This window comes from Buteo buteo, chromosome 8 (assembly GCF_964188355.1).
Source record: "Buteo buteo chromosome 8, bButBut1.hap1.1, whole genome shotgun sequence".
NCBI classification, from domain to species: Eukaryota; Metazoa; Chordata; class Aves; order Accipitriformes; family Accipitridae; genus Buteo; species Buteo buteo.
In genome coordinates this window covers 39,716,841-39,741,078 of record NC_134178.1, presented here as the reverse complement: position 1 = coordinate 39,741,078, position 24,238 = coordinate 39,716,841, and the positions used below count along the sequence as shown (strand labels likewise).

The window sequence follows — 24,238 nt, the reverse complement described above, 5'->3', positions numbered from 1 at the left end:
TGCCCTGACACCTGCATGGAATTAGGCCTAACCACTCAGTTTTGTCTTAAAAGATAATTTTCAGCTATTTTCCAGGAGTTTATAGAAGCTTGTCTAGTTATTAACTAGCTTTAAAAGTATTGAATCACTTGGAACTTGTATAGCATTTGAAAAACAGTAACAAATTTTTCTTGATACTGAATGTAATAACAAAAACAGCCCATGAAAAACAAAGATGCAGGAAGAAACTTGTGGTGATAGTTGCTAACTCCTTCAGTGCAAACCTAAGCCTTTGTAATGAGGTACACCTGGTCTCACTTAGCCCTTCCCACAGCTGATTTTCTATGGTAGGTTATTGCCATCTCCCTGTCATTTAAGTGATTCAGAAGCCTGACGTGGTGGGATTGTTTGATACTTTGTGCTTGTATTTCTATGTAAATATGGTTTATTTTAAAATATTTTGGTTCTTTTTGTTTGTTTTTGTTTCTTTTCTGTTTCTAAATGCAAAAATCATATAGTCTCTTGAGGACATCTAGCTCTTAATGAAAAATACCATATCTGAAAATTGGCAAGACTGCAACAAAAAGTTTTTTCCCCCGCTATGCTTTTTTGTGGCTTTCTCTTCATTATTGGTAGAGCCAAGAAGCTACAGCCCTAGAGGGGCCATTTTGGAGCTGGCTGCAGCTTGCTATACCTCATTCTTCCAAGTGGTAAGTGCTCTTGATTCCTGCTATATTTTTTTAGACCTCTTCCCCCCTCCCCCCCCCATCACTCTTAAGGAGACAGTGAGAATGGAAGTATGAGTTTCTGAACCTGAAGGAATGCTAAAGCTTTTGAAGTGGGTTTGTATTTGTTGTTGAAGTGTAATTCTTCTGGGGGAAAAGTAATGATAAGTGCATATATATCTATAAAAATGGTTTTAAAGATTCATGCTGATATCATTTTCTGCTATACCACAACTTGGAAAAAAACCACTAACTGAGGAATGATTTTCTTTTAATACTTGAGGTATATACTGTATCTCTGTGTCTATGAAATGAACTTCTTTATTTCCTAGGGACTTAGATGTGTATGAATAAAAGGGAATGAAAAAACAAATTTATTTGCTTGAGTTTAAAAATGTCTTCAAAGTTATCTGAAATTATTTTCTGTTTTAAAAAGTGTTGATAGTTAAAACCCTCTGCTTTTTCTATACCTTTAGACCCCTAAAAAGTTCTGGGTTTTTTCGTGGAGGGTGTGGGAGGCAGGGAGAGCATTTAACCATTTCTGAATACATTTGCCAACTTTCCTGTTCCCTATACCATACATGCATACGTTTTTTCCCCACTCTGTTAATAAAATGAAGGCAGAGATGTTGCAAAGGTATTGCTTAGCTCCCCATCTCTTGGAATCAGGGGATTACATTACAATTTTACATCTTATTTAGTAAATCTGCTTATGAACATCGTATTTCAGGAAGGCTTGAAATAGCCCTGAAAAATATATAGTAAATGTAACCCAAATGTAGTAGTTTTTGAAGAAGTTCAAATAATAGCTTTGAAAGCAATCAACAGCTCTATAAATTTTGGTAGCACGTCAACTTCACAAACATTACCAGTGCCACCTCAGCAGGTGACTGTAGAAGATGGAGCACAGGGAGCTAAACCTATTGTGCTTACTTGCTATGTCTGTCTCTTTCCCAGGACTGGGAAGAAAAGTAGCTTGTGTTCCTACACCGAGGGGTCTCTTTTACCAACCTATGGGCAAGGTAATCTACCTGGTGTTTCCCGTGTTTTTCTAGGCTATAGAGGTGGATTTACAAAACATGAAGAGCCATGTTGCACCAAAGACTCTTGAAATGCTTTGATGCCACCTGCCTCCTTCCCTTTCTCAATTGAATTTAATAACAAGATATACTGAGATGAGGAATAAAGCATTCATAGTTATGATGCCTCTATTTTTAAAGAGTTAGTTTAAAGAGCATGGTTCCCTGTTTCTGTTTTTCATCCTCTTAATATTGCTGTATGGACTGAGATCATGTTCTTGAAAATAACCTCAGGTGGGAAAGTACTTGTGGATATCGTGAAAGGTGTCTGTACCTGACTCTGTTCGTCGTAAGCAAAGTTCCTTTTTTAAGTAAGTAGGACCATTATCTGAAGGCCAAGTGGTAAACTGGGCCCTATGTGGATGGGTTTCATATGTTAGTAAAAGCATAAGGACTTAATACAAATGTTTGAAAATTATGAATCTTGAACTATGCCTGCAGTGGATGTAGTTTAGATTCTAAGCCACAAAGGTAAGACAGAAGGGACTCTGAGATTGTGTTAAAAGGTATGTATTGCTGTAAGAGGCAATACTGCTTATGACAGTCTGAAGACCACTTCATCTTTTTCCTGCAGTGTGGCTAAACTCTCCGGCAATTATTTGTTTATTTCCAAATTTGTGGACTTCTAACAATTTAAAGGATGTTTTACTATTTTATAAGGCATTCTGCTACTAACTCAGTTTGCTTACTCCCTGTCACGGTTTAACCCCAGCTGGCAACTAAGCACCACACAGCCGCTCACTCACCTCCCTTATAGGGGGATGGGGGAAGATAATCAGAGGGGTAAAAGTGAGAAAACTCGCAGGCTGAGATAAAGACAGTTTGATAGGTAAAGCAAAAGCTGCACACGCAAGCAAAGCAAAACTAGCAATCCATTCACTGCTTCCCATCAGCAGGCAGGTGTTCAGCCATCGTCAGGAAAGCAGGGCTCCATCATGTGTAATGGTTACTTGGGGAAGACAAATGCCATAACTCTGAATGTCCCCCCCTTTCTTCTTCTTCCCCCAGCTTTATATGCTGAGCATGATGTCATATGGTCTGGAATATCTCTTTGGTCAATTGGGGTCAGCTGTCTCAGCTGTGTCCCCTCCCAACTTCTTGTGCACCCCCAGCCCACTTGCTGGTGGGGTGGCGTGAAAAGCAGAAAAGGCCTTGACTCTGTGTAAGTGCTGCTCAGCAGTAATGAAAACATCTCTGCATTATCAACACTGTTTTCAGCACAAATCCAAAACATAGCCCCGTACTAGCTACTATGAAGAAAATAACTATATCCCAGCCAAAACCAGCACAATCCCTAAGATGTATGAGCAGAACTGAATAAAAAAAACCCCAAAACCAAACACATAGAATTTGGTATTTTAATAGTAGTAAATATAGTAGATTACATGATAAACTTTCAGGTTTCTACTACCTGTACAGCACTTTTCTGGCAAGTCTTTTTTTTTGTCAACAGAGTGACGATTCCTTCACCTGTTCTTTCAAGTAAATTTAGTACACAGTCATCTTGCTGGTCAATGGCATGATACTGGCATCTATTTTCCTTTCAGTGGGATGCATGTAGCCCACAATAATGGTTGCTCTGTTTTTCTGTCATGTTTCATTCCAAATCCAAAGTGCTTTAAGTTGTCTTGCAGATTAGAATGTGTTACTAAGTGGAAGGTTGTGCAGGAGGAAAACCAAATAAGCAGTGGAAAGGACTCATTCTGCTTTTGAAAAGGTAAAATATCAGGCTGTTCTCCTTCCGCAAATTCTGTCTTTATCTTAACGTTGGACTTGTATCCAGTCAACATGTGTCCCTGATTTGCTATGGTGAGGATGGGGACAGTATTAAAAGGACTTTGCATATGGAAAACTAGCTGAATCTCATTGCTGAAGATGAGGGAGCAGTGGAAGGACCAGGTACTAGTATGTGCACTGCAGAAGAACAAATAATTAAGACGCTCTGAATAATTACCATTCCCCCTAACTAATTCAGCGGGGCACATATGCCACTGAGGCAGGATGCTGGATTCAGACGGTGCATAGGAAGGGAAGCTAGACAGGAACATGGCTATTTCAGCGTAATAGCAACAGTGTAGTATATGTGTTGGATATGCCATGTTCAGTGGTATTCTTAACATGGCAACCTATTTTTTCATTCAGCTACCCTGGTAAGTCTGTCTCTCTGAACAGGTTGGTTGGTTTTTTCTCTCCTCCATATCTGACTTAGACTAGTTGACAGAATAGTCAAATACTAGAAAAACCCCCAAACATTCCAGAAATGTTCATCTGAATTCTTTGACTGTCTTTAGGCTGCTTTGCTCAAGTTCTAAACAATGAATGTGTTTGGTAGATGTATTCTTTGTAGCAGCCAGTTCCAACTGAATCCAGCTAAAAGCAGTCTTTTAAACCTATAATGGCAACTTCTGGCCCTTCAAATGAGAGGCTAAGCATTCCCTTACTGAGTTAAGAAGAAAATATCTTTGAAATAAATACACCATAAGGACAACTTGTATTTTCAACGCCAAATATCAGAAACAACTAACAGTGAACATGCTGAAGACTGAACCTACTTAACTAAAATTCTGATTACACACTTGGATTACAAACACTCTGTTAACAGTAGGAGATAACAATCTAGTATGAATGAAGGGGAAAAAAACTATCTACTACCTTTTTCTGGCTAGGATTTTTTATGATCAGGATTCATATTTTGTCATAGTGTTTACACAGAATGTAATAGACCCATAGAAGAAGTTTTGGAAAGAAGCATTCAGATCACTAAAGCAGCTTGGAACACTTCTTTCCCCATAGGACACAAGTTGCTGTACGTCATTGTATCCTTTTACTCAAGAAAAGATGAAAGCTGAGTCAAAACAAAGTTAACTAGTGGACTGAAGCTGGTGAATTCTTCCATCATGCTCAAAATCAATGGAACATCCATGTAGCTAAAAACTTAATCCAGTTTGTAAACCACTGATGTTAGCAAAAGGTAGTTTCAAAATGGAATATGAACTCCTATCCCTGTCTGCTTTTTCAAACTAGACTATTCCTAGAGTATTTTTCCCTTAAGACCAGGCTATCCCTAATTCCCTTTCTCACCTCTCCTTTGCTTAGTCTAGAGTCTAACCAGAAAAATGTCTGCTTTGTTAATGGAAGTTACCTTTTGATGACACCCCAACAGCTGTAGTCTGAGTTAGCCAACAAGAGAATCCTGGCATGATTTTATGTGACAAGTTAGGGCAATGAAACATAATGTAGTTAATTTTTTTTTTCTTTCATGTGAAGATCACCCTGGAATGGAATGCTTGCTAGAACTGAATTATGTGTTTACCATTGGTCTTCAGTATCATTACTCTAAATTGGGTCCTTGAGGGATAGCTTCATAAAGCAGATAGTCCCTAAAGAACAATCGATTATTCTGGAACATGTAACCGTCCTGTAACACTTTAAAAAAAAAAAAAACAAAACAGACAAAAAAACCCCAACCAACACAAAAAAAACCCAAACTGATGTTTGGTAGACATGGTGTCAGAGGAGAATATAACTGTATTGTCTCACTATATTTCCACTGAGGTTCTCTTCCTACCTCAATCAATAATGAGGGAGCAGGATTGGATCCCAAATGGTTCCATTACTGTATCACCCAACTAGATTGTCCAAGTTGCTATGAGAGCAGCAAAACCAATGAATTTTGATTTCTTCTGGATTTGCATTCTTTACTTTCCTGAGGCCAAACTGAATGACTAACAGATGAATTTTGTCTGCCTTTCCCTCTGTGAGGATGCCAAGTTGTGTCTTTACCCACTGCTCGCCTACTGATTTTCAGGAACTTGTGCAAGGATAAAATTTTCTTTTAGACTCTAGGCTTCTTTCAAGATGAGTTTCAAATTGCCTAGCAAGCTCAAAAGTTATTCAGGGGAAGGGGAGGCATAGATGGATAGACGAGGAAACATCATACTGAGATAAACATTGCTTTCTATAAGAAAACAATAAAAAGAAAAGTAAGCCCTGCATGCAGTACTTCTCAAGAATAACATTGTCTATAACAGCATTAGGGACTTCTTGGATGCAAAGTCTTGAAGTCCATGTAGAAGGCTGAAAACATTAGGGATGGTATCTGGCACTGGTGAACACACAGGCTCAGCCAAGGTAGTATATGAACTATCAGCCTCCTTTAGCATTTTTGGTAGGATGGTGAGGAATTACAGATCTTGCTGTTGGAAATGTGTGTATACTGTTTTGAATCACACCTACATGTAGAAGCATTCCAGATCTTCAGAGGTGCCAAAACTTTTGCTATCTAGCCTAGAGGATATAACTTTTCACTTTTCTTGCTAAAGTAAGCTCTTAGTTAAGTTTGCATATACTATACAGTGATTTAGCAATTTTTAAAAAAATTTTTTTTAACATATTGATGTAATTACAAAAGCATATGTGTATCACTTATTCCTTTAAACCTTTCCACTGAATTGAAATACTTAGCATTTCTACAGCCAACCATATGATCACTTTAACACGGCACATATAAGAGGGTTACTGCAATAAATCAGATGACTTGTTGGATATCTTTCCCTTTGCTTCTGCTTCAAAATAAATTCTTAGTGACTTTGAAAATGTGATAGTATAGGCTTGCAAATGCAATGGATGCAGCAAATAGCTGCTCTAATATATACTTTTTAAAAGGTTTCTTCAGGTAAGGATTATTTTGGTCCTGTTTCTGATTTAGCCTCTACAAGGTAGGAAACCCCTGCCTTGAGGTGGAGGAGATAAATAAAGGCAGTGTTTCTTGTGACACAAGATGAAGTCCTAACTTGAAATCTTCCAGCAGTGGGAATGTAGGGGAATAAGAGACATTCAGAGCCAAACACTGCTGGTAAGTTATTTGTAGGACCTAGCCCACTCCTCTGCTTTACAGAGGCACTGGACTGTGAGTTCCTACACCATTCTTCAATTCATGCCTACTTTTTGGCCAGGATAAAAGTTAAAATCACAAGGGAAAGATCTCAAACCTATCAAGGGCCTTAATTTTGACAAATGAGTTGTATTTCATGACTTATTGTAACCTTTTCTCCTTTTTCCTTTGGTGTTTATGTATGAATGTGTAGTGATTACATCTGGGCAAATAAAACCACTGTAGATGTATAATGATACCAGTAGAATTGTTGGTGCTTATCCTCTCTGTTTCTGCTACTCTAAGTACATAAGCATGAGCACGCTGTAGGGAATTAGACCCTTTCAATTCCAGTTTCATACCAGGGGAAGCTGGTGTAATGCTACCTGTCTTGCAAGACTAAAGCACTGGTAGGTGTTTGTTATGTTTGCAAGGAACTCTGAGATCTGAAATAAAGTAAATAATAAGGGTTATTGATCAGCTAAAGGCTGAAATAGTAAATGCCTGTCTTTCTGGAGTCTAAACCTCTGTAGGCTTACTCAGCTGAATACAGGACAGCAACACAAATTAATTCTGTTGCTGTTTGCCTTTGTTATGGATGTAATGTCATCAAGAGAAGTGATTGTCTTTTTTTTTTTTTTTTTTTTTAATTGGGTAGCTGAAGAAACATCCCAAACATGGACTAGAAATGATTATGAGCAGGACTACAAACAAGTCTGCTAGATCAGTTAGTGTTTATTTCCCGATATCCTACTACTATTGCATTTTTAGCCATTTATCTTTTTTTTTCCAAGATGTGACTCACTGAAGTATGTTTCCTAGCTGCACTACAATCTTTGTGGTAGAAAACAGAAACAGAATGTGTCTGGGTTTCACTTCAAACTTCATCTCATAAACATTGTGCAAATACCCCTTGTAAACAACCTAATTGAGTTAGCATTTAAACTCACCATAGATTTATCCTTTAATAAATTTAAGATCTTACAGATGCCAATAAACCGGTCTGTTTCATGAGCAGAGCAAAATGAAGTCTGGGTAGAAATAAATAAATGCTTACATTTTCAAAGGTTCATATTCATAGAAAACTGTGAATGGTGTCCCAACGAATGATGTGAAAACCATTGCCTAATCTGTACCTATCATGTTATGAAGATGATGTTTGCCTTCTCTCAGGGAGCACTTCTCACAGTGGGATTTGTGCTGTCTTATAAAGGCTACATTAATAATAGGAAATTATCTGAGTATCTGGTAACAGGGTGTTTTGTTTTAAATGCAAAAAAGGCTTGTCCTCACTTTCAAGGGTGGGTTGTAACATCGACAGGTTTGTGAATCACATTGGCATCTGATGGAGGACTAGAAGATCTAGTTTAGAATATAAAGCCATTCAGCTCAGAGGCTGCTTACTTATTATACATTTAAAGTGCCATAAAGAAGTATTGATCCATGACTGAAGAATCAAGTTTTATTAGTTTTGAAATATTTCCTAGAATTTCATGCATTAAATTATCTCCTTCATGGAATATAGTACATGTGTGCATATGCACAAAAAGTACATATATTCCTTCTGTTGCACCGTATAATTATTTCCTGCCCTGTCTTTTATTCAGCAGTGGAGGTAGAAAGACAAGCTTGTTTCCTTTTTGAAGACTACTTTTTGGGGGGTTTTTATCTGGCAAGGAAGTGACTTAAAGAAAAAAATGTGTTGGCAAGTCCAGTGACCTGTGCAATCAGTCAGAAATCAGATAAATCAGCTAAGGAATTAACTGCAGGAAATAAATTACAAAATAATAAAGCTTTCTCGTTGCTGCTTTAGCTGTGTTTCTGCATTGGAATCTTCTATTAGATGCTCGTAAGAAAAGCAGAATCTGAGTTCCCCTACCAAACCAATAAAACAAATGTGGACTATCACATACGAATTGACACATAGTTTAAGAGAAACACTTCATTTTAAATGTTCAATAGACCTTACCATGGAGGTGGGAACCTGCTTTAAGAAACCATACATCCTATCTCCAAAATAGATGACAACTATAAAACTTTGACATGAAATCATAGGATAAATCCAAGATAGTTTAAGAAGGAAGGAAAGAAAGATGACACCCTAGTTGTGTGAGAACAGGTTTGGAGTTCAGGTCTGTATGCTTTTCTTTCTTCATGCTTTTAAAAGAATTCACATCTCAAAATATTCTTAATGAAGAGAAAGCAGTGTATCTGATGAATATGTCCTCCTGATGAACAGTCAAGTGGAATGTTCATCTCGGACAACACAAAGAGGGAGTCTGAACATCATGCAATCAAACACACTGGTATCTGGGGAAATTACTCAGCAGAGACTGATCGTGTTAAACTAAATACTATCACTCATGTCAAAATCATTGGACAATATTACTCCATGCTGTGTAAGCTTTGGTAAATTACTGAAAGTAGATACAAAATTGACGTCTTCCTTCTCTGTCAAAAAAGCTACAGGGTTTATTTTCCTCTTTCTTTTGGAGTAACTCTGTCTTGACAGCAAGAATGGGGGGTGGAGCAGAAGTGGAAGCAGTACTTACCAGTTGCACTGTATGTTTATTTTAGCAACTGTTAGGTGGCTGGCAGAGCTTAAGTGTCAGATCTGACAGGGAAGGGAGACCAGGTGTTATTATCAAGTAATACTATGTTTGCCTTGTGGGGGAGTTAAAAGGTCACTGGAATTTTTTGTTAGAGGACTTGGCTATGACCTCCACAATCAGAACTTGCCCTCTGCTCCTCACAGTTAGGTGCTGTCATCGATCATTTTGCACCCAAAGAGTGATGGTGGTTTGTGTTGCTGTATGTAGAGGTGGGAGAGCTATGGCCTTAGTAGCATTACTAAAAGACCTGACAAAGCTCTTTGGGCTGAGCTGGTGCTGCAATGGACAGCACAAAAAACAGTGAAGTTTTCATCAGCTTTCATAGTCTCTCCTGCTTGCCACAAATTGCACTTCTAGTGAGTTGGTTTCCATGATGTAGAGCAGCTAAAGGAGCTGGAATGAGGCAGCAGCTATGAAATATATGGCATGGAATATCATCTGAAGCTTAAATGTAAATGGTTTATGTCAGGCTGGCTTCTGTTGGCAGGCACGTACTAACAACTGCGGAGCCACAGAGGTTTTCAATTGTTCTGTTCAATGTAAAATCCCCAAGGCTTATTAAAGAAAGCGTTTTGCACATGTGTGAATACGGAGTCATGAAGTTCCTGAAGTTGCTCAGAACTGAATTAGAGGGCACTTGCCTTGCAGGTGTTCTGGCTTGTGAATACAGATTCTTTTGCTGGCTGGAAAGGGAATGAACCAGCTCATAATGTGGCTCTGCAGTGAGCCTTTCCAGAAACAACATAATTGCATTATAAAGAAGTTATTTTAGATGTGATAAATATTAAAAACAAATTACAGTTTGTTATATTTACTTGATTTCATCCTCTTCACTGGACTGTTTCAAGGTGATGCGCTCAATGAGCTTGGAAGTTGTTGCAAAGTGTATGTTAAGATGCCTGATGTGCTTATTCATGGGAATTTGGACTTGGGAAGCTTCTTTCCTCTGCTTTTATCAAAGTAGTAGCTTAGGCTGTGGAATTATCAGTCCCAACTAGAGGAGGAAGCGTCATCCCTTTCCAGTCTAAAGGATAATGACAGGAAAACAGGAAATGTACCTCAAGAAAATGTTCCTCCTGTGTTCTAAGAGGTGATAGGTTGGCTCATTAAACAGGCTTCATCTATTTTGAATATGCTAGGGTGCAAATCAGCTAGCTTTAAGCAGTGTTATATTGCTCACCCATATATCTATTTTATACTTGCCAAACTCTGATTATGGCGTCTTTGGGGTTGTGTGGTGTCTGTTATTTTGCCTTTTTTTTTTCCTTTTTTTTCTGATGATTAACTCCTAAATCAGCAGATACACAAGTTATTTGATTTCTGTGAGCAGAAGAGACTAGAACTAGGAAAAAAGAAGATTTCTCTTTTTGTGTATGGGAGTGGAAGTGGTATAAGTGCCTAAAATTCTTCTCTCTTCCAATTTTATGCACCTCGCACAAGCTTAGACAAATATCTGACTGTTTTGGTGCTTACAGAGGAGAAAGTCCTCAAATCTGACTTTTCTCCCCTCTGACTTTTCAGGGGAATTGTGCTTCTCTCTTGGTAAGTTTTCTGATTGACTGTGCATTTGACTGAATAGATAGAAATATTACAGAAGGTAACTTACATGCATAGCTCTTAAGGAAGAGGATATTCCTTTTTTATTATTTTTTTTATTTTTCCCAGTTGCTGTGACTGTTGATTCAATGGAAAGTATTTTTTCTTTTAACCTTATGACAAAGCATTGCTGATAGAGAATATTGAGTAGATCTTAAAGACCTTGCAGTATTATTGTCCTGTCTTCACCCTGAAGCTACCTCAAGCTCTAACAGGAGGCTTGCCCAAATTGCAATCCCTCAATGGAAGTGTATAGTTGTTCTTTACTTGACTGCCTGTCAGGGTGTAGATTAAAACTTGGTTTAGGATACCTTATTGTTTGCTGTCAGAAAGACTCCATGGCATGGATGAAGCTTGCCCCACTCAAATGGGAGAAGTTTTCCAGTGCCTTCCCAGGCATTGCCTTTCCACAGTTTAGTGGGAAAGAATTCATGGGAAGCCTAAATTTACCACCAAGTGAAGCAGCATGGATGTGCCCAATGGGCCTTTACTGCCCCTTCTCAGAGAGTGCATTGCTGAAAGCAGGAAGCATTGTGTGCTGGTGCGATGAATGATTTGTGTTGCTGAGTTGTGTTGCTAATTTGTGAATGCTCCTATGTTCGGCACTGCCAAATATTCTGCATGATTTTTCCCTCTCTTAAAAGCAACAAGTATATATTTTTCTACTTGTGTCATAATTACCCCTCCCCCTCTTTTTTTTTTTAAGGCTCACATAGCTTTAAAAATATAAATTGGCTGTCAACTGATGATCATCCAGTTTTCTGTAGTTCAGGACAAACATCTTGCATTTCACAGGACTTTTGTTCTGCTTTTCTCATTTTTGAATATCCTTAAAGTTCTTTAGTTAAAGTATATAAAGATCTAATCTTTAGCGTGTTTTTTCACTCCAGGTTTACTTGTCTTTCCTCTCACTTACTAGCTTTCACTCCTCAAATTAATGCTGCTGAAGTAAGCAGCACCCAAGATAGTTACAGTAAAATATGAAGGAAAAGGAAGACACTGATTTAGCTCTCTGAATTTTAATTGAAATAAGGTACTGATGCACCTCTTCTTGCTGTACTTTTTTCTAAAGGAGAAGCAGAAGATTTATTAAAATTACATTGCCTTGTGTAAGTTATAAGTTAAAGATACTTTCCAGATTTAAACAAATTGGTTGTAGAACTATTTGTTTTTCTATTCCAGATGCTTTAAACACCTTCAAGAACAATTACATTAAAAGAAGAAGTTCCTTGCTGTCAAAGGGATCCTGTCAGAGACAGTACTAGAGCAAATTGGGGCTGAGGCAGTTTGGAGGATATAATACTCCAACTTTGCCCTTAGGTTTGTAATCAGTATAAATTTGTCAAAAAAGGACACATCCAAGAATATTTCTATCCCTTCAAAGAGACAGACAGAATTAAAACCAAATTCTTTCATAATTTTTGTTTTATATTTGGCCAGTCTTTTGGATTAGGTAATGGAAACTTAATCCATCCCTGCTGCAAGCTGTTTTGCAAGACAAAAGACTAAGAAGTCCACCTGCTCAAATTTAAAGAACAAAAAGGTATTTAACATTTGTTGTTATTCAAAGAAAATATTCCTAAGTGTTCTGGCTAGGCCCCTACAAGGCAAAGCTAAACTTCTAGTTCAAGAATGATATTTATCATGACCTATGGTACAATGTTTTCATCAAGGTAGCAAACTTGGACTGCTTATGTTAGGAGGCTATATAACTCAATCTGACAAGGTTAATGCTTCTACTTAACAAACCACACTTAAATTCCTGTCTTCACCCGACTCTTTAGATGTCTAAAGACATACTTGGCCTGTGGTTCCTTATGAACCACAGCTTTTGCAGGAACTGCAGAGGGATCTCTTCGCAAACACACATAAGGGTTTCATGATGCTGAGTTTGCACATAGCCTGCTGAATGGTAATGAATCTTTTCCCACAACCGCTCTGTCAATAACAGAACTGCTTGGAATGAGTTGATGTGGGCTACCGCATCTATAGCATGACTGTAATTGTTGCGTGTGAATATTGTACCTATACGTGATACTGTCCTGAGTACATTCATACAGCACAGATAGTTAGTTTTGTATTCAGTCACCACTGGGTCAAGAACATCTCCATATTTTTCTGCTCTTTCTTCAGGCCTCTTTCTTATGTCCACTTATTTAAAGGGACAAATCACTAGTGACATGGTGTATGGTGAACTTACTGTTCACTGCAGGATGTTCTTTCAGCAGTCCTTCTAACCTGATCTGAGGCAGTCAAGCTTTGGTTTTAACAGATACTCTCCCTGAAGTTCATACTGAAGAATTATCATATTAAAAATGTTCAAAGGTGGCTAAGTGCCTTTCAAATGCATTCTTCCCATCTGGCACACAAAGAGCAGTGAACAAAAGGAGGCTACTAGAATGTTCTCCTAAAATTGTCTGCTATAGATTTCCATACTGTGCGATATTTTATTCTGGGAATATCTGTTCCTGTCGGCAGAGTGTCCCCTCTGGATTCCTGAAAAGCCCTGGCACCAAGGAGGAGGAACAACTCTTGAGTGGAAGAGGAAATAAGAAGAGACAGGAAATGCTTGGCTGAACAGAGGGAGGAAAAACTTCCCTGACAGAGTGTGCTGGGATGTGTCCAAAGGAAATGCTGGAATCTCCCTTCTCAAGGGACTTTAAGAACCAAGCACTAGAAAATGTACTGCAGGGAACAATACTGCGTTGGCAGGAAAATGGGCTGGATGATCAAATTATTTTCCATCTTTAACTTGTCTAAGTCTAGGAATAATCCAGACTCTCTAGCTGCTCTTTTTCTTACTTCTAATCCATCAGTCCTAAGGCTCAACAAATTCTGACCTTTCCTGTAACCTGTTCTACTTTCCAGAATTGTGACACGCTAGGTGTAGAGCTAAGCTCAGGCAAACATGAATAGTTACAGCTGGTTTCTACAGTGTATGTATGCGGAGTTTTGGGTCATATTTAAGTTCCTGGTGGTATTAGTAATTCTCTGCAAGTAAACCTGTAAATTTTGGATAACAATCTTTGACAAGCCTTGATGATGTAAATTCCCTCATTCCCTCGCTACCACAGATTTTTCCTGATATAGTGACAGCAAGTGTTTTAATATGTCTGCGGATGTGAGTTAGCGCGAGCAGAGTTTGTTAAAGGCCTGGGTTTTGTGTTGTGCCATTCACCTACAAGTTTTAAGATAATTTACTTGTGCAAAGAGCCCTCATTTTTCCCATCTCTTATTCCTATAGCCCAAATACAGCATAGTTCGTATTTTTTCTATATGACTTTTGATTTTACTTGAAATGTTTTATTGCGTCTTTCTTTTATATATAAGCAGATACTTAAATCTGTCCCCAGTGTGAAAGTTATTACATAAAAGATTCACTTTAACTACTGTCAGTCCACTGACTGAGGTAGCTGTAAGCTGCTTTGAATCAGCATCACAGGACATTTAAACAGATCAGGTAAGCAATGTGAACATCTCTTAAGTACCAAGATTGTAAGTTCTTTAAGACAGTATTTGTATAGCTCTATCCTTGAGTTCAATGAGTATTGCTAAGCAGCCTTCAGCATGTCATTACTTCACAAACAGTAATCAGTTTATCATCCTAACTCCTATGCTAAGGAGTGTATCATCAGCGTGTTTTCACAAACAGGAATTGAGGCACACACATAAAACTTGTACTCAGACTTACACAAGCAGTGGGTGGCCTGACTCCTATTCAGTGGAACTATTCACTGGCAGTTACGTGCCTGAATAATGCGGGTACAAGTCCTGCACTGAAATGTAGACCTTCTTGGCACACATGGTAACTTGACCCCAGAAATGTCTTGTTTTATAAATTACTCAATAAGTAAGATAGCTCAGGCTAAAAGCAAAATACCAGCATTAACTTTCATTTAGAAGAAACAGTATTAAGAAGGTACAGCCATCTAAGTATCTACTTGTAAAGAAGGGTTCTCTTTCAGATCTGAGATATTACAATGACTTATGATAGACTTTCAAGGCTACAATTAATGCTGAGAGACAGTTACTTTTGATAAACTCATAAAATTGCTAATCCCTTTGTGAATCTATTATGGAGAACTTGAGTTAATCATCACAATGAGAAATAAATCTTTTGAAATGTCCATACTAGAATTCATGATGCTAAGTAATTTGAGAAAAGAAGCATTCAGTTAGCTCCTGCTACAGTGAAACTAGTACGATGCACTCAAAACAAGAGCGTTCAGCAGTAACACAGTATGTTCTTAATCAAGATGAATTTACTGTGAGCCAGGGGTCAATCAAAAAAAGGAACAAGAAGCTTGCAGTTCCCTTTGTGACCTTGGGTAAACCTGTCCATCGATATCTGAGTTCAGCAGTTTTGTATGTTGTAGCAACATTTAAATGAAACATCAGTCAAATCTTAATTTAGCCTGTAAACTTCTGTCCCATATGCCATAACTTTTCATGATTCATTTATTTTGTATATTTTGTATCCCTTAAAATAATGTTGCTTTAAATAGATGTACCTGGGAAAAATATTGCTTCTAGGTCAAGGATAGCTAGACTAATGAATAGTTGATTAAAATGTGAAATAAGTGCTAATTCATCTTTTGGACTCAGTATTAATAAAGTCACACCTGAAAAAGCTGAATAGAGGAAATAAAATTGCTGAGTTGGTTTCAACTTGGTTTAACATTTGTCTAAATCACTGAACTTTTTCTAAGAAAACTGGCTCTATTTTGTGCTTGGATATTTGAATAGTTCTTTGGGTTGGGGAGGGTTCTTCTTTTGAATTAGAAATATTTTTAGTCTTTTTAAAATTCGTACTGTACTACTTTTGTGCAGCAAAAGGTTAACTATCCTGAAGCACTTCAATAAGAAAAGCACACCTCCATTTGGTCTCTACATATACAAATTTTAAATCTATGCCTAGCTGCCATAAAAATAAAATGTTATTGGATGAAGGGTTTTTTTAAAAGTGATTATTCTTTTGAGGAACACATCCCTAAATTTGGGCATCTGATGGAGGAAGCATTTCTCTTTTTTATAAAAAAATTTTCTTTGAGGCGAGGCTCGCTCTAGAAAGTGGAAGCCTTCAGGCTGTTTCAAGCTATGTGCTTGAATCTTCAAGCATTTTGACAGTCTTATGTACTCTCTCCCTGCCCATGCAAACCCACAAATTTCCTATTGAGGATGTGATTTCAAGTTTGCTGAGCTGAGAGACTTTTTTTGAGTATAGATTCAAGCCCTTTAAAAATGTATTTACCCTAAAGAATGTGTAGAACCTTCCTTAAAAGGTGCCTATGATTACCAAAACAAGGGGCTTGTTATGTATGCATATGAAATATTTGATAGAAATGAACTATTTCTCCAGCTCTGAAAAAAGGCTACACAGAGAAGCTTTGCCAGATGACACCAGGTCGTTAAGTGCTTTGTGAGAAATGTCTTGGCCTATTCTATTTACTGATGAAACTAGCTTTCCACTTCAGTGAGGCCAAAATTTCACAGTTGGATGATGCCCTAGAGATTATCAAGAACACTAAGAAAAATTTCCCATCACCTCTGATTAATTACCCAGAGTAACAAGTGTTCCCCTGGGCAACTTTGTGTCTCTGCTATAGATAAGCACTGCTATGTGAATTTTAATGAAGTGCAAAGTCTGCAACAAGCAGGATAAATTCACCATTGCAACCATCTCACTTTATAGTTACCGCTCTACAATAAAGTAGTTTAAGAAAATCAGTTGAGACTCTGGTTCACAATGAAGTTAACACAATGTTACCTAAAAAGTTAGTACTGGTTTGGGTTGTGCTGACTAAACGTACAATTTAATGTTCACTGGTGGATTTGAGACAAGTGATCCAATTATACAATCACAAGCAAAGGACAGGCATTAAAACTGATCACTTTCTGTTATGGAAGTGCATGTATATGTGTTAGTATATGCAAAGCTATATAGTGTCATCACAGCCCAGGTTCTCTCACGTACTAATATCCAGTCCAGGCCTACAGTAATCCCATAAGCTCAGGAAAAAATGAACATGTTTTTCCACAGTCAGAAGAGAGTGAAGAGAGTTGTGAAGAGAGTTCTCAGAGAATGTTAGCTCACTACACTGTAAGAACTCAAGCTTTTAGCACCATGTGTTCCTGTTGGTAGCCTGGTAACATAAAGCTAGAATAGTAGTCATTGCTCTCTAATATAGTAATGCTAAGAACTTTAAGGTTACTGATTCAAGTGTATTTTGGGGTGGATAAAAGGAGGGAGGAAACACTCTGAAAAGGCTTTAATAGAAATTAATTTAATGTATCAGGGTAATTGGTAGAAGAACTCAGGGAACTATATGGGCAAGAGTATGGGATGTATCCATAAAAAATCTCCAGTCCTTTCTATAGTACAAATACTGATTTTTTTTAATTGTTTTTTTTTCCTTTGAGCATTCCTATTTACATCTTCCTACCAGTTAATACACTTAAAGTATTTACTAATGTCAATGAGGATATGTAGCCAATTATCCAAAACAGAAGTGTTTTTTTATTTAAAAAAATACTCATTTGTTATAATCATTATGTTATGACATGAAATTAACTCGTGAATATCATGATCACATCAGGTTAGTACATTGGAAATGATTCACGGTAGTTGGATCTACTGGTAGATTTGGGATACAAGTCCTTCACTTGGTTAAAGAAAACCATTTGTATTCTCACAACAGCAGAAGAAAAAAAAAAGGTATTTGTTTAACTATGCAAATGAAAACTCATTTGGGGACATATTTTTGTTTTGCTGATACATGTTTTTCAGTGTCTTCCTCCCTCCTTTTCAGTCCTAAGCTAAAGAACTGCTTTTCTTAAAATTGATGTGGAGGCTGTATATGTTTTGAACCTTTTCTTTTGTGTTATTTGTACAGAATGAGAATTTGAGAGAGCTGGAATAACAAAGACACAAGTGTCTCTTAAAAATCTGCATAATTTAAAAGTGTTGTCTGTGGACTTGTCTGTAATCCTCCAAGAAGTCCTTTCTGAGTAGGGAAGAATAAATTGTCTCACTTTATAGATAGATAAACATAGAAGCAGAAAAGCTACATAACTGTAAAAACAGACAGATGGTCCCTAATCTTTGACATGAAAAAGAGAAAGAGGGGGTGGGTGGTGGAATTTAAAACAACAACAACAAAACCCCAAAACCCAACAAACAAACCAAAAAACCCCCAACCCAAACAAATGCCAGAAAACCTACCAGGCTTACTACTGAGTTTATCCAGGGAAAAGTTTTGATGATTCATAAGTGGCTCTTGAGCTGCCAGTCTTTTTACTTAGCTTGCTGTGCATGTAGTGCTGCCCATCACCTGTTGTTAATTATAACATCCTATAAATCTAATGTTAGAAGACTAGCAGTGAGACATGGTGCCTGCACTGGCTTAATGGACACTCTAGGAAAAAAAATTTTTTTCAAGAGTTTATTCCTGGATGAGCTTCTATGAACCTGGCATTGTCGTGAACTGATATTTCTATTAAGAAAAACACTAGTGGATGCCTTTAAACAAATAAAGTCCTGGCTTTATACAACGATTGTGGTTTCAAGCACCATATCAAAAAACACTATGATGGGAAGCTATCATTTAATAAATCAAAATAGCTTGCTTGGTAATAAATATTTTTCTTAGAAACCATAATATTCTCTTTCCTGCAGATCATATGACTTCCCAGTTCCTGCATTTTTTGACATTACTGGAGTAACAAAGGAACGTGGGAAATAACTCAGGATGGTGAAATCATTCAGTTTAGCTGTGCCTATGCTGTGGTTAGAACAACTTAAAAATGTGTGATTTCAGGCATAGGTGCTCAAATTCTTCCCTTTTTCAGGTAGCCACAATTCGGCTGAACTGCGCAGTGCTACCTTTCTGAGATGAGGAAAGTGTTTAGTTTTGACTAAATCGCTTCAATTTCACTTCTCAGCTTTATATTCTACAAAGGGGTGAGCAATATTTCCATCTCACAGTATGGGAAATAGTTTCTTGCCTATATGGGCTCTAAGCATTAAAAAAACCCACAACAAACTAAAAAATGCCATGAATCATTGCTATTGACTCTGTGTTCTATGTTGGCTGCTGTTCAGATAACTTCCACTTATATTGATAAATCAGCCTTTGTAGTTAGCAGTGCAAAGAAAGCCAATATTAAAAAAAAAAAAAGGAAAAAAAAATAGTTCAACGAGAGGAAACATGCAAAGATTTATATTCTGTTGTCAGTGACAGCAGGCTAAATCCAGATTGGGTCTAGACACAAGTCATGTAAAGACACATACACATAAATAACATCTATAAGAAATATACCATTGCATTTACACAGATGTATTCTCACATGTAGAATAACTTGCTGACATAAAATATTAAACTGACTAGGACCGATCTATTGGCATTACTGAAGACTGTAAGCTGGTCCAAAATATTTAGTAACAGACTTTGCTAAAAACATACATACACTTGCATGCTTGCATGTATTTGTGTATGAAATCATACATAAATTTCACTTAAAGAATGTAAGCAATAAATACTTCTCCTGTAAATAATACTGCTCTGTACACAGTCCTTCAAGTTTTCCAATGTCTGCTAAAAAAGTCATAAAAAGCTTATAAAAGTCTGAAGATTCAGCTTGTTTTACTGGGATCCTTTTTATGATGCAATTCTCATGCAAAGATCAGTGTATTCTTCCATTTATTATTTGTTCCACAATTCAGTATTTCACAGAAAGAATTTTTGTGTTGCTGGGTGTGAGATTCTTTTTATAATGAAGTGCAATGTGGGTATGAATATAATTATATAGCTTCAATGACTTATTGGCTCTGCTTGCTAGTAAAAATATGGTTTTGATTATCCTTAAAACTCCTGATTCAACCTACTTTGGGAAAGTTGAGCTATATTGTTTTTTACTGTTCACATGACATACTGTGCATTCTAGCTGACATCCAAGGTACCCTACAGTGGACTTGCCTCAAAAGAGAAACTGTTGCAGCAAACCTTGATTGGAAGCTGAAGTGTAACTTAAGGAATATTAATAACAGAAAGGTATTGAAAACAGAGTTCTGGTTTTAGGCAAACAATTTCTCAGTGGTTCAGAATGATAGTTTAGGAGACAGATAGGACAAAAATTGCTGAAAGTATACAGGAAATATTATGAATCCTTGGGGGGGGAAAGGGCGGTGGGGAGGAATCAGAGTAATGTTTGTTTAACAGGCAGGCTTTAAATGACAAAGAATTATGTGCCACGTTGGTTACTGTCTTGTAACAGAATTCCATTACTTCGAAAGCAAATGTGGAGCCTAAGGTAGCTTTGTTAGATATAATAATAAGAATATATCTATCCCCTAACTGATCTTCCTGTGCACCTATCTCTGTATTTATTTTTTTCTTTTCCTCTTGCCTGCCATCATGATTATACAATAACCCACTTGAATTAATTGCTTTAGATAAGATTTATTACACTAACCATGTTTTTCTGATTCAGTATTGGTGTGTATTTCTAGAAGCTTTTTTTTTTGTAACTGGGGAGAAGAGGAAGCTACAAAATAAAACTGCAGCTTCTTTAAGATTCAGGTTAACATACTGTGAAAGGTGTGCAATTCTATTAGGGCAACAGAGAGAAAACTGACAATAGCTTGATTAATGATATACCAAGAAATGAGGGGATATATTAAAGCTGTGTGAGGGCAGAAAACTTTCTGAAAATGTTTTCTGTGTACCTTAGTTTTGAAATTAATTGCATCTCCACATCCTTATGGAGCAGTGGCCAGCCTCAGGGCCACCTGCTTTTTTTTTTTTTTTTTGGAATACAATGCTGCAACTGACTGCCTTCCCATCTGCATACTAAATTACACGTTCCTATAACATACCGTGACTACATCAGGCCTGCAATTTGTGCAGTTCTGTTCTTGAGGGAAATCATAACACTATTAACCAGTGACTGGTAGGCCTTCATAAATGCAGTTTTTCATGCTGAGTGAACAATATTTATGAAATAACCTACTGTATGGATGCCCATCGCACTAAGTAGAAACATATCTCAATGTGTGTCTGAAAAGCAGTTGATGACCTTGGCAAAGCCTCCCTCTCTCAGAATAATACCCTGACATCTTCTGGCTTTGTGAATTAAGAAGTTCTCTCCTCATCTCTGGCTTGGGGCTGGTATTTTCATGTAGTTTCTAGCCTTTGTTAAGATTTTTTACAAGATAGATCCTTTTCAATGGCAATAATTTTCCCCAGGAAATGAAACTTTGAAAGACTTGTTAATTGCATTGTTTCAGCATTAGACTTTTTCATTAATTATGCTCTCTATCCTCAATGACTTTAGCTCTTAATGCCAGTGCAGCAAAGAATGCAGTCTCTGACATATCCATAATGGTTGTACAGTAGTCTTTTAACAGGCCATGAATCCAGGATGTTGCATCTATCATGTCACTATTCCCTCTATAAAGGGAAAGGAGCTGACACTTGCAATTGCTTTCCAAACCCAATTCAGTGTGGTCATCTTATAAATTTAGCAAGAACACATTATTTATTAATAATTGGGGCCTGGATCTCCCTGCCTGTTAGCAAAAGCATCAGTTCTCATGTCTTTCATGTCAGCTGATGCTATATTGCACAGCATAATGTCCTGCCCAGAAATGTTTTTATTAGCAGGGAATAAGGGGGTGGGAGGACACCTTTTGTAATGCTTTAAACAAGTGAATTGTTAGGAAGAAAATTACCTCAACTTAATAGGAGAGTACTTCACTGAACCAGTTCTGATATCCAGACTCAACATCCAGTAATGAAGAGATCATAACAGTGCTGAGTATCAAATTTGAAGGATTCTGACAATCTGCATTTTCTTCTCTTTCTAGAAAGAGAAGGAAAGAAAGCATGTACATTAAAATTCTTCAAATTATGCAGGACAGCAGAGAAATATTTTTACTTTACTGAATAAATAAGCTGCATAAAGTTTATTTTATTTTCCTATTTTAATAATTTTTTATGTAATCAAATGTTAATACATTAAATAAACATGAAACAGCACAGGAAAATTGTGTTGAAAAATGTTGCTCGGGTTACAAAGACACCATGAAGGGATCACGTTTTTTATGAGTAATATTGTCTGCATTCCCACATCATGCTTGTGTGTAGTGTTATAATTCACAGTAAACTGTGAGTTATTTTCTTTTTGGACTACTTTGTATATTACAGAGGATCACTATTTCTATTTGTACAAAGCTAACTTTTCTCTCCTCAATGGCAGTCAGTTTCAAGCTTGTTCAGAGTTTTGAACAAGCAAAAGCTGGAAAAATGAGAGAGAAAATGGAAATATGTAAATGGAAAAGTGTAAATCTTTGGTTTATCACAAAATACCAGACAACAACAAATTGCATCAACCAAAGCCTAAAACCTAAGTAGGTTGTTTTTGGTTTTTTTTTTTATTCTCCCCTCATAAACGAGTAACAGTTGACAGCTCTGGAATGTGCACTCCTCTCCCATGAAAACATTTTTCCGCTCTGCCTTTTCCAAAAATCTAAAGTTCAAAGCTAAACTACTACACATTATAAAAGAACAAATTTACCATGACACTTAAACAAAGACATGAGTCAGTGTATTTAGCTTTCTTGAGGGAGGAAGGAGTTATGTTTCTTGTTAAGGCAAGGTTTGCAGTAAAGAAATTATTTTTATAGTTTTATATAACTCCTTATAATTATCCACATAGATGTTTTATTTTACAGTACAGTTAAAGTTGTAACTCATGCCTTTTTTGTCACTGATATATTAATTAAGGTTTACAATATTCCTCCTCAGAAAGCAAAATATTAACACCCTCGTTATACAAATGGGCAAATGTAATCACGGACATTAAGACACTTAGTTCAGTATTATTTAGGATACCTGTGGCAGTCTGGGAACCTCAGCTGCTGCTCTTTACTCTGAAAAGTGCTACTTTTGGTTTTGGGAATGGCACAAGCAAGATGAGTAGCATGTATGTCAAGGACAGAGACAAAATGAGATGGCTTTGGACTGCTGTGGGTAAATCAACTGTTATCTGGAATAAAAAGAATGTGATTTTGCGTCCTCTTAAATGTGAGGTGTAAAACACAATATATTAAGCTGCTGAATTGCTCTATGTAGTTTTTAAGGCTGTCTAGGAAACTTGGAACACCATTTCTATTTATTTGGAACAAGTGGCTGACTCATTTGTCTGCCTTGAAAAACCTCTACTTCTGTTCCTGACTGAAATAAGATGGATATTCTGAAAGTCATTCCTCTTGTACAACAGGAGAGAAGTGCAGAAAGTCATAGAGCTCCTGCTAATATTGAGCCTGGCCATCCCTCAATGTATGGTTGATTTGGAATATGTCAAAGGATGCAAACTTCTATGAGGTACTGTAGTAGCTTTAATGTGTCCATTCTTTCAAGCAGATTGATACTGCAAAGCCTTGTTCTTTGTGGATACAAATTTGGGGTAGCTAGATCAAAGGTCTTCTCTAGATTTGGACCTTTGACACAATGTTATATCCAGTAGGATGGAACCAAAATCAGAAAAATCCTTGAGCATGGAGAAAGCTGACATCTGAAACTATATCTGACAGCCGAGGCACACCATCAGGATTCAGCTTCCCCTTACTAATATGTAAAGATTTATTAGGTCATTCCCTAAGAGCATTCAGCTACTGTAGAGATAATATGCTCAAACTGAGGGACACTAACTTTTTTTCCTTCAAATTAAATTTTTTAACAATATAGCTTAGACATGACATGTCATAATTTCTGTAGCTACCCTTCTCTTTCTGTTGTTTCTGTAAGATGACGTGAAAGGACCTGATGTGGTAGTTGCCTATAGTCATAAGTTCTCTTTAGCCTTTTAAAAATCCTGTTGTATTTCATAGGGGAATACAAGGAGGTTGTAATGTAATTAATATAAAGGGGTTTTAAAACTTTAACTTTTCGAATGGAAAGGTTTGGATTTTTCATTTGTATGTTTTAGAGGCCCTTAACAGATTGTGCCATTGAATTGAATTTCATGTTGGTTATGAATGAGATTGTAGAAAATAAAGGGATATGGTCTGTGGGAAGTACATTTCTAGTAAGGGAGAGCGCCACAGTCAGTTTTGTTGGGTGCAGGCATATCACACTAGCAAAAATGGCTATAAGCACCAGGCAACTAAAGAGGAGAACCTGCATTATGTGTCCTGCTTGGGTAGATGAAGCGTGTTTTGATAACCTCTGGAATAAGGACAAAAGTGAACTCTGCTTGATAGACAATAAACTCATTTAATTTTCAGTCATCATGCATTAAACTATAAAAGTTACTAAGAAAGCCACACCAGGATATATATGTCATTGAGTAGTAGGGAGCATTAGGTGGCAGTGC

General features: G+C 37.1%; 1 protein-coding gene across 7 annotated transcripts in view; it reads right to left on the bottom strand.

Moving 5' to 3' along the window:
• COL8A1 (collagen type VIII alpha 1 chain) overlaps window positions 1-24,238 on the bottom strand; it is a 93,381-nt gene that overhangs the window by 55,475 nt on the left and 13,668 nt on the right. For 4 of the 7 annotated variants that reach the window (XM_075034243.1, XM_075034241.1, XM_075034246.1 and 1 more), the window contains one exon: window positions 21,594-21,724. The exons of the other annotated variants lie outside the window; for them this stretch is intronic. The gene's annotated coding sequence lies outside the window, so the exon portion shown is untranslated. The remainder of the gene's footprint in view (window positions 1-21,593; window positions 21,725-24,238) is intronic. 7 annotated transcript variants of the gene reach the window in all.